Raw genomic sequence first — 6965 nt, forward strand, 5'->3', positions numbered from 1 at the left:
TCACCTCCTAAAAGGTCAATACTGTCAAAGACTAGTGTAATAAATATCCAAGTAGATAGCAAATTTTTACTGAACTCTGTGCATAGTAATAACCAGTCAGAGTAGCCTGCTATTCACTTTGGAGGAGCTAAATCAAACATGCAAAAATCTCTGCTTCCTGATTATCAGAGCTTATCTGGTTATTAGTTCTTTGGACTAAAATTCATTGGACTAAAATTCCCATTAATTCACTTTCACAATATTGACAGTCCTCGTTTGCAATCCTGATCAAAGAAAAATAATGGTTGGACAAAGAAAATATTGTGACTATTCATTGAAATGTGTTCACATAAAGTATATTTGCATGCTTATTTTGAAAGCTCTCTGTGGTTTCAAAGTCACTAATCTGGTCTGGGAGGGGAAACAGTACCCTGTGGCCCCTCTGATCAGTCACAGTTTAAACAGTGAACCACAAAGAGTAAATACTTGAATCAGTCACAAACAGTTCATGTGAAATCCATAAACTGAAATATGTTTGGAAAAACAAACTCATAAAATCAAAGTCACTCAGATAATTTTGACCAGTTAACAAGAAGTATACAAAAATCAAAAGTTTCTTCTCCAAAAATTTGACAACACATAAAGGGGTAAAATTAATAAAATAAATTTTCAGAGAACAGTTCACACAGCTCTACTATTTGTCATCTTTCAGAATCCAATTTTTTCAGCACCTGGCATTTAATCATGTAGTTGTGATGGATCTGCTAAGCAGGGGACTACAACTCCCATCAATCCGCTACCCAATGCAAATCACTTTTCCTGGACCATTTCAATCCTGAACCAGGAAGTGGCTGGGCTCGGTTTGGGAATTGGGACCAGCAGCTACATGGCAGGCAAGGAGATGGAGGCAAACAGGAGGCAGGAACAGTATGCAGAGCTGTGAGTGGAACAGACAAGAGAGTGACTGCCAGATGTTACAGCTGGGTGTGGGTCTGCATGGACTTATGGGGAAGCAGCTGCAGGCAGAGGGGCCCTTACTTTTATATAGGCTGGACAGGAGAGGGCACCCCAGGCACTAGGCCTGAACAGCCTTGACTCTCCATTGGACTGCCCCAGGGACCCAAAGAAGAATTACTGTTGCTCACTTTGAACTGTAACTGTTTAAGCCTCTGTACCTAGGGTATTTGCAACCTTTCCTGCCATCCCTAGTAAAATGCCCTTTCCTTTAGCCATGTGCTGTGTGGTTATTGGGCCCCACCAGGGCTAGCACCTAGGAGTTCTGGCTGCTGAAGCACCTGTGGTGCTTGCTTCCCAATCACAGTACACCAAGAATGCTAATGGCACCCTGGAGGTTTGGTGGGCTTTATTACTGAGCAACGGCAATAATTACACAGTACATTGTGACACTTCTGAAATTCATAGTCATAACCAAGAGATTACCAGATAATCCTAATTATGGTAACTGTCCATCTCAGAAAACTCTGGTGTTCACACCAAAGCAGACACAGGAGAAGGCTATACAATTTGGTTACTGTGTGTCGCACTGCAGCAGCACGAGTGGCTAAGGCAGCCAGTTCTTGAGTGATAGTCCTTGCCCCAGATAATGCAGGTCTAAGGCACAGGGCCAGAGAATGAAACTGGTGCACTACTAGTGCTTGAGGCCTTCTGTGCTTTCCTTTTTGTTCTCTTCATTTTCCCTCCCTTAACCATCCTCTGACTCCCTGGTGCAGCCCTCTAGGGTAGCCTATTAGTTGCATCTTCTCAGCTTGCAGTATTGATGCTGAAAGTTTAAGTCTCCCTTACAAATGTCCTTCAACTTGAGCCTAGGTCTGCCCAGTAGCCTCAGAGCATCCACAAGTTCTCTATTCAAGAGATATTTTTGAATATGTCCTTTGTCCATCCACTTACTCTGGCCCTGCAGCTCTTCTTATACTGACCTGCTGGGCCCTGACTGGCTCTGTGGGAATCAGCCACTCTAGGCAGCTTTGAGGACCTCTCTACTGCCCTTTTCTGAGGCAGGGTGTGGCAAGGCCAGAAGGCCTCGAGCAGCGGGCCTCAGAGCCTAGTCCACCCCATCACACACGCATATTCTCCATGTCCTCTGAAGGTAGGCCAAGAAGTAAAGGCCTTAATTTGCAACAAGAAAAATTTTAGTGAGATAGTAGGACAAATTTTCTAACTATAAAGGTAGTTAAACTCTGGAATAGTCTTCCAATGAAGGCTGTGGAATCCCCATCATTGGAGGTTTTTAAAAATAGGTTGGCCAAACACCTGTCAGAGATGGTCTGGGTTTATTTGGTCCTGCCCTAGTGCGGGGGCAGGGATTTGATGACTTCTTGAGGTCATTTCAACCCTACATTTCTATTATATGCTTGGTCAGTTGGCCTTTCTGTTGCAAGAATTAAGCTAGTCATCTAGAGATAAATTGTGCAGTGTAGTTGATCATAGCAGAACTTGTACACAACTTCTAGTTTGGCATTACCTATTAGAACTTCTGGTGTAGTCAACACACCTTGTGCTATAATCGTTGTCTTCTTTAGACTGACGGTTAGTCCAAATTTGTCACAAACAAGCACAAAGTTATTGCAAAGTCGCTCCTCTTCATCGCATGTGATGAGCACTGCATTATTATTGAAAAGAAGTTCTCTTATCAGTAGGTGTGTGACTTTGCTGTTTGCTCGTAGACAAGCAAAGTTGAGTTTTCCATCTGACTCTTAGTGCTAGATAAGAAAGCATGACAAAGCAGCAGAGAGAAGAATATACCAAAGAGTGTTCTGCCAAAACACATCCCTGTTTGATTTCAAAACTGTCAGACTGATCACCATCACAGTAGACTGTAGCCATCATGCCATTATGGAAGAATTGAATCAGACTGCTGCAGACTTGGGGACAAATCAGTTCTCTCTAGCAATTGGAAAGGGACCTTTCTGCTGATCAGGTCAAAAGCCTTTGGAAGATCTATGAAGGTCACGTAGAGAGGTTTCCCTTGTTCTTGACACTTTTCTTGCAAAGTCCTTAGTGCGAAGACCATGTCAGTAATCAATCTACCATCATGGAAGTTGCACTGACTGTCTGAACATACATGTTCAGCAAGAACATGAAGTCTTAAGAATGATCTCTGTGAAAGCCTTGCCAGAAATACTAAGGAGAGAGATTCCTCCATAGTTGTTGAAATCACTCCAATATCCTCTGCCTTTATACAATGTATGGATGTTGGCATCCTTCATGTCTTGTGGTATCCCTTTTTTCCTCCAGCAGGCAAGTAAGACATTGTGCAGATGTTTAAGCATGAGCTGACCTCCTTGGTTCAGTATATTAACTGGAATTCCATCTTTTCTTGTTGCACTTCCTGGTGCTAGGGAGGTGATCGTCTTTTCAAGCTCATTTACAGAGGGTCCTATATCAAGCTTTTTTTTTTTTTAATCTGGAGCCTGGAGAGCACATTTAGCACTGCTTCAGAAACAGAGATTTCACATGCATAGAATTTGTAATAGGGTTACAGCCAGCATTGCATCTGTTTGCTTCTGTCAATGATGATGTCTCTATTAAGAGATTTGAGTAGGGCAGGCTTCTCGACAGAAAGACATGCTTATTTCTTGCTTCCATTGCACAGACTTCTTAGACCTCCATTCTTAGGATGGCAGCATTTAGTTTAATATATTTGTCATTTTGATGATTAATACTGCTTTTTTATTTTTACTTTTTTTCAGTTTAACCATTTTAACTTTCACAGGAACCTAAGCAGGAAGTTAGGGTTAAGGCAGTGCTGACAGCGGGGCTGCAGGTGCTCCCTTCACAGCCCAGGGGCCCAAGGCATCCAAACGCAAGATACGGGGGAGGCTGCTGTCCTGACCCAGTGGAACAGAAACCACCCTACTCAAAGGCACAAAGAGGAGGATGTGCCCATGGCTGCAGGGGAAGCCACCCCAATGCTGAACAGCTCCTGCCTGGGGATGGCCCCTGCACTCCTGGCCGTGAGTGAGTGAGGCTGGGAGAGCAAGCCTGCAGAGGACTTCCTGCATGGCCATGGGGCCGGTGATGGTGGATCCTTGTGGGTAGTAGGTGCAGGAGGGGCTACACTTGCCTTACTGTAATCAGTGGAAAACTTCTGTGTGATTGTGAGGAGAAATCAATATTTAACAATGACTCCTGATTTAAATCAAATCCCGCCAAACCTACCCATCCTCAAAGGATGTTTGTATCTTCTCTCACGTATCGAGTCAGTATGATTGAGCACACAGCCTTGCTGTTCAATGCAATGCACTCTTGGCCACTCTGAGGTATCTTGGGAGAGGGGTTCACGTTGTGGCAGAGATATGCTGGGCATTTTGCTTCAATAACTGGAAGCGTTTCTTCAGAGCATGCTGCAACCCAGTCTTCATCTTGTCCAGTCTTTTTACCAAACACTAAGGTTGCAGCTATATGAGTATTCATCCTGAGTGTGCATCAGCATTCAGGGGATGTGCAGTCGATGACACAGATAGCTTCCTTGAGATTCATAGCGAATTGGAGGCATCTTTCTTGGTCTTTTGTGATGTTGACGTTAAAGTGTGGACAACAGCTTTGTTTGGTACAAGAGGATTTCCATAATGAAAGCCTTATTTTGCAACATACAAGCTCACAGTCGGTGCCACAATCTGTAGTGTGAAAACTTGGAGTATGGAAGTATCTTGTAGGTGTTTTCTACGGGTGACAAATCCAGTTGACACCTGTGTCCAGATCTGGGGTGTCTTCACAAGACTTTCCAGTGGTGATCACCACGGAAGCAAGTTTTGGTAATACCCAGTCATCAGTGGCTGCAGAGCACCAGTAGTCTGTTCCCATTGTCATTCATTTCCCCCCCCCACTCATGGTGACCAATGCACAGTGACCACATATCATGATCTGAGCCAAAGCTTGCACAGAATCCCAGTAGATAGAGTCACTCGCCTGATATTAGCAGCAAAGAGTCCTGTGGCACCTTATAGACCAACGTGCATCTGACGAAGTGGGTATTCACCCATGAAAGCTCATGCTCCAATACGTCTGTTAGTCTACAAGATGCCACAGGACTCTTTGCTGCTTTTACGGATCCAGACTAACACAGCTACCCCTCTGATACTTGTCACCTGATATTAGTTTACTGATGATGCTGTGAAGTTCTTGATAGAACAAGTCCTTCTCTTCAAGGATGAAAGAGAAAAGCGTCAAGGCATATGTACAGATGATTTTGGCAAAGCCACCCTGTGGCAGATATTCTTAGTGATATATGTTCTGATGTTGCAACAGAACACTTTTGCAGTTATATTAACTGGCAGAGTCACCCACTACTTAAGTGTGTTAATGTGTTCTAGCACAAAATGTGAAAGATAAAAGAAGGTGGAAAACAATATTGCCAGTAATATCAGTTATAGCCTACCAGAATAGCTGGGAGACAAACATTCGGTTATTAAAAGTGATAGAACAGAATTGCCTAATTAAGCTCGACAGCTTGTTATGTACAATGGACTGGTGCCAAAATAAGATCACGGTTTTATGGCTGTTATTGCTCTGTTCATAAGTGTCTGGGGAAATTAGTCAGTTTTCTAACTTACTAGATATGATTGACAAAAAAAAACCTAGAGCATTTGAACTCAGGAGATCATTTGGATGTTTTTGAAGATGAGGTGATCTGTCCAGTGCTTGGTCATACAGTACACAGCAAAGTGCAGGTCACTCTCCTCGCTGATGAAGTTTACTTCAAGGTCAGATTTTCAGTGACAGCATCCATTTTTGTGTATGCAATTTTGTGCTCATAAACACTCGAGCTCACCATGAATTCTGGATGCAAGTAATATTTAGGCATCACATGTCACTGAAAAGTAAAATATGCTGGTGTAAAGGTGCACCCACAAAAAGAAAAGAACTGGATTGCATGCTAGGCTGGAAGTCTGGCCCACTGTCCCCTAGGTGCCAGCAAAAGCTCCACAACAAATACATTCCCTGCCCCAAAGTGTTTACAAGACAAACACCAAAAAATACTAGAATGGGGAGTGGTGTGGGTAGCTGGAACACTTCACAGAACAAGTTTGTTCTTCAGGTTTAAAGGCACTTGGCAAAAATGAACTGGGAAGTTTTTCCACGCATAACAGGCAAGATGAGAGCAGGGATAAAGTTAGGAGTGGGTGAAAGAGAGAAGTTTAGGTAGAGCAGAGAAAATATGAAAAGAGGGAGAAGGTTCTACCATTCATGGGTAATGAGTGCTATAGTTACAGTTTGATTAAAGCTTACATTCTGTCTGAGAAGAAGAAAAAGTGTGCCCAGCATGTTCCATCATTTTAGGAAGCCATTTTTTTTCTATGAAATTGTGGTGTAATATCCTGGGAAACATGAGACTGGGGTTCTGGCTCCATTTCTATCATTGACTTGCCGTGAGACCTTGAACAAATCACTTAACTGCTCTGTGCTTCATTTACCAGCCCTTCACTTAAGCTCTGAAAATGGTCCGCTACTCACTTCATCCAGAGAACCCCACCAAATCATGCAAGTCAAGGGATTCTACCCTTTGAGTCCACTTCAAGCACACTCATGAGACAGCTCAAGCTATCAAGGGCATGCATATCCAGAACGCCACTAAATATTTAAAGGATGTGACCCTAAAAAAGCAGTATGTTCCCTTCCATCATTACAATGGTGGAGTTGGCAGATGTTCTCCAGCCAAGCAGTCGGGCTGGACACAGGGGCGTTGGCCTAAAAACAGTGCAGAGTTCCTACTGCACAGGCTCAAAAATGCTGAGAGTAATGCTGAACTCAAATTGAGCATATCCAGGTCAGCAAGGCCCCCCAGATGCACAGGCGTTCCTACAGAGCTCATGGTCGTATCAACCCCTACGTGAGCTCCCCCTGTCATATTGAAATGATCCTCACTGAGAAGGAGCAGATTATTCCAAAGCCAGAAGAGGAAGTTGCTCAGAAGAAAAAGTCTCTCAAAAGAAGCTGAAGACGCAAAACTTATGGCTCAGGAGTAA

The 6965-nt window shown here is 43.5% G+C and overlaps 1 pseudogene; it reads left to right on the forward strand.

Annotated features, from left to right (window-relative positions):
* The first annotated feature begins 6345 nt into the window (after positions 1-6345).
* LOC115646569 lies at positions 6346-6965 on the forward strand (annotated as a pseudogene).

Source organism: Gopherus evgoodei, chromosome 1 (assembly GCF_007399415.2).
Source record: "Gopherus evgoodei ecotype Sinaloan lineage chromosome 1, rGopEvg1_v1.p, whole genome shotgun sequence".
Lineage (NCBI taxonomy): Eukaryota > Metazoa > Chordata > Testudines > Testudinidae > Gopherus > Gopherus evgoodei.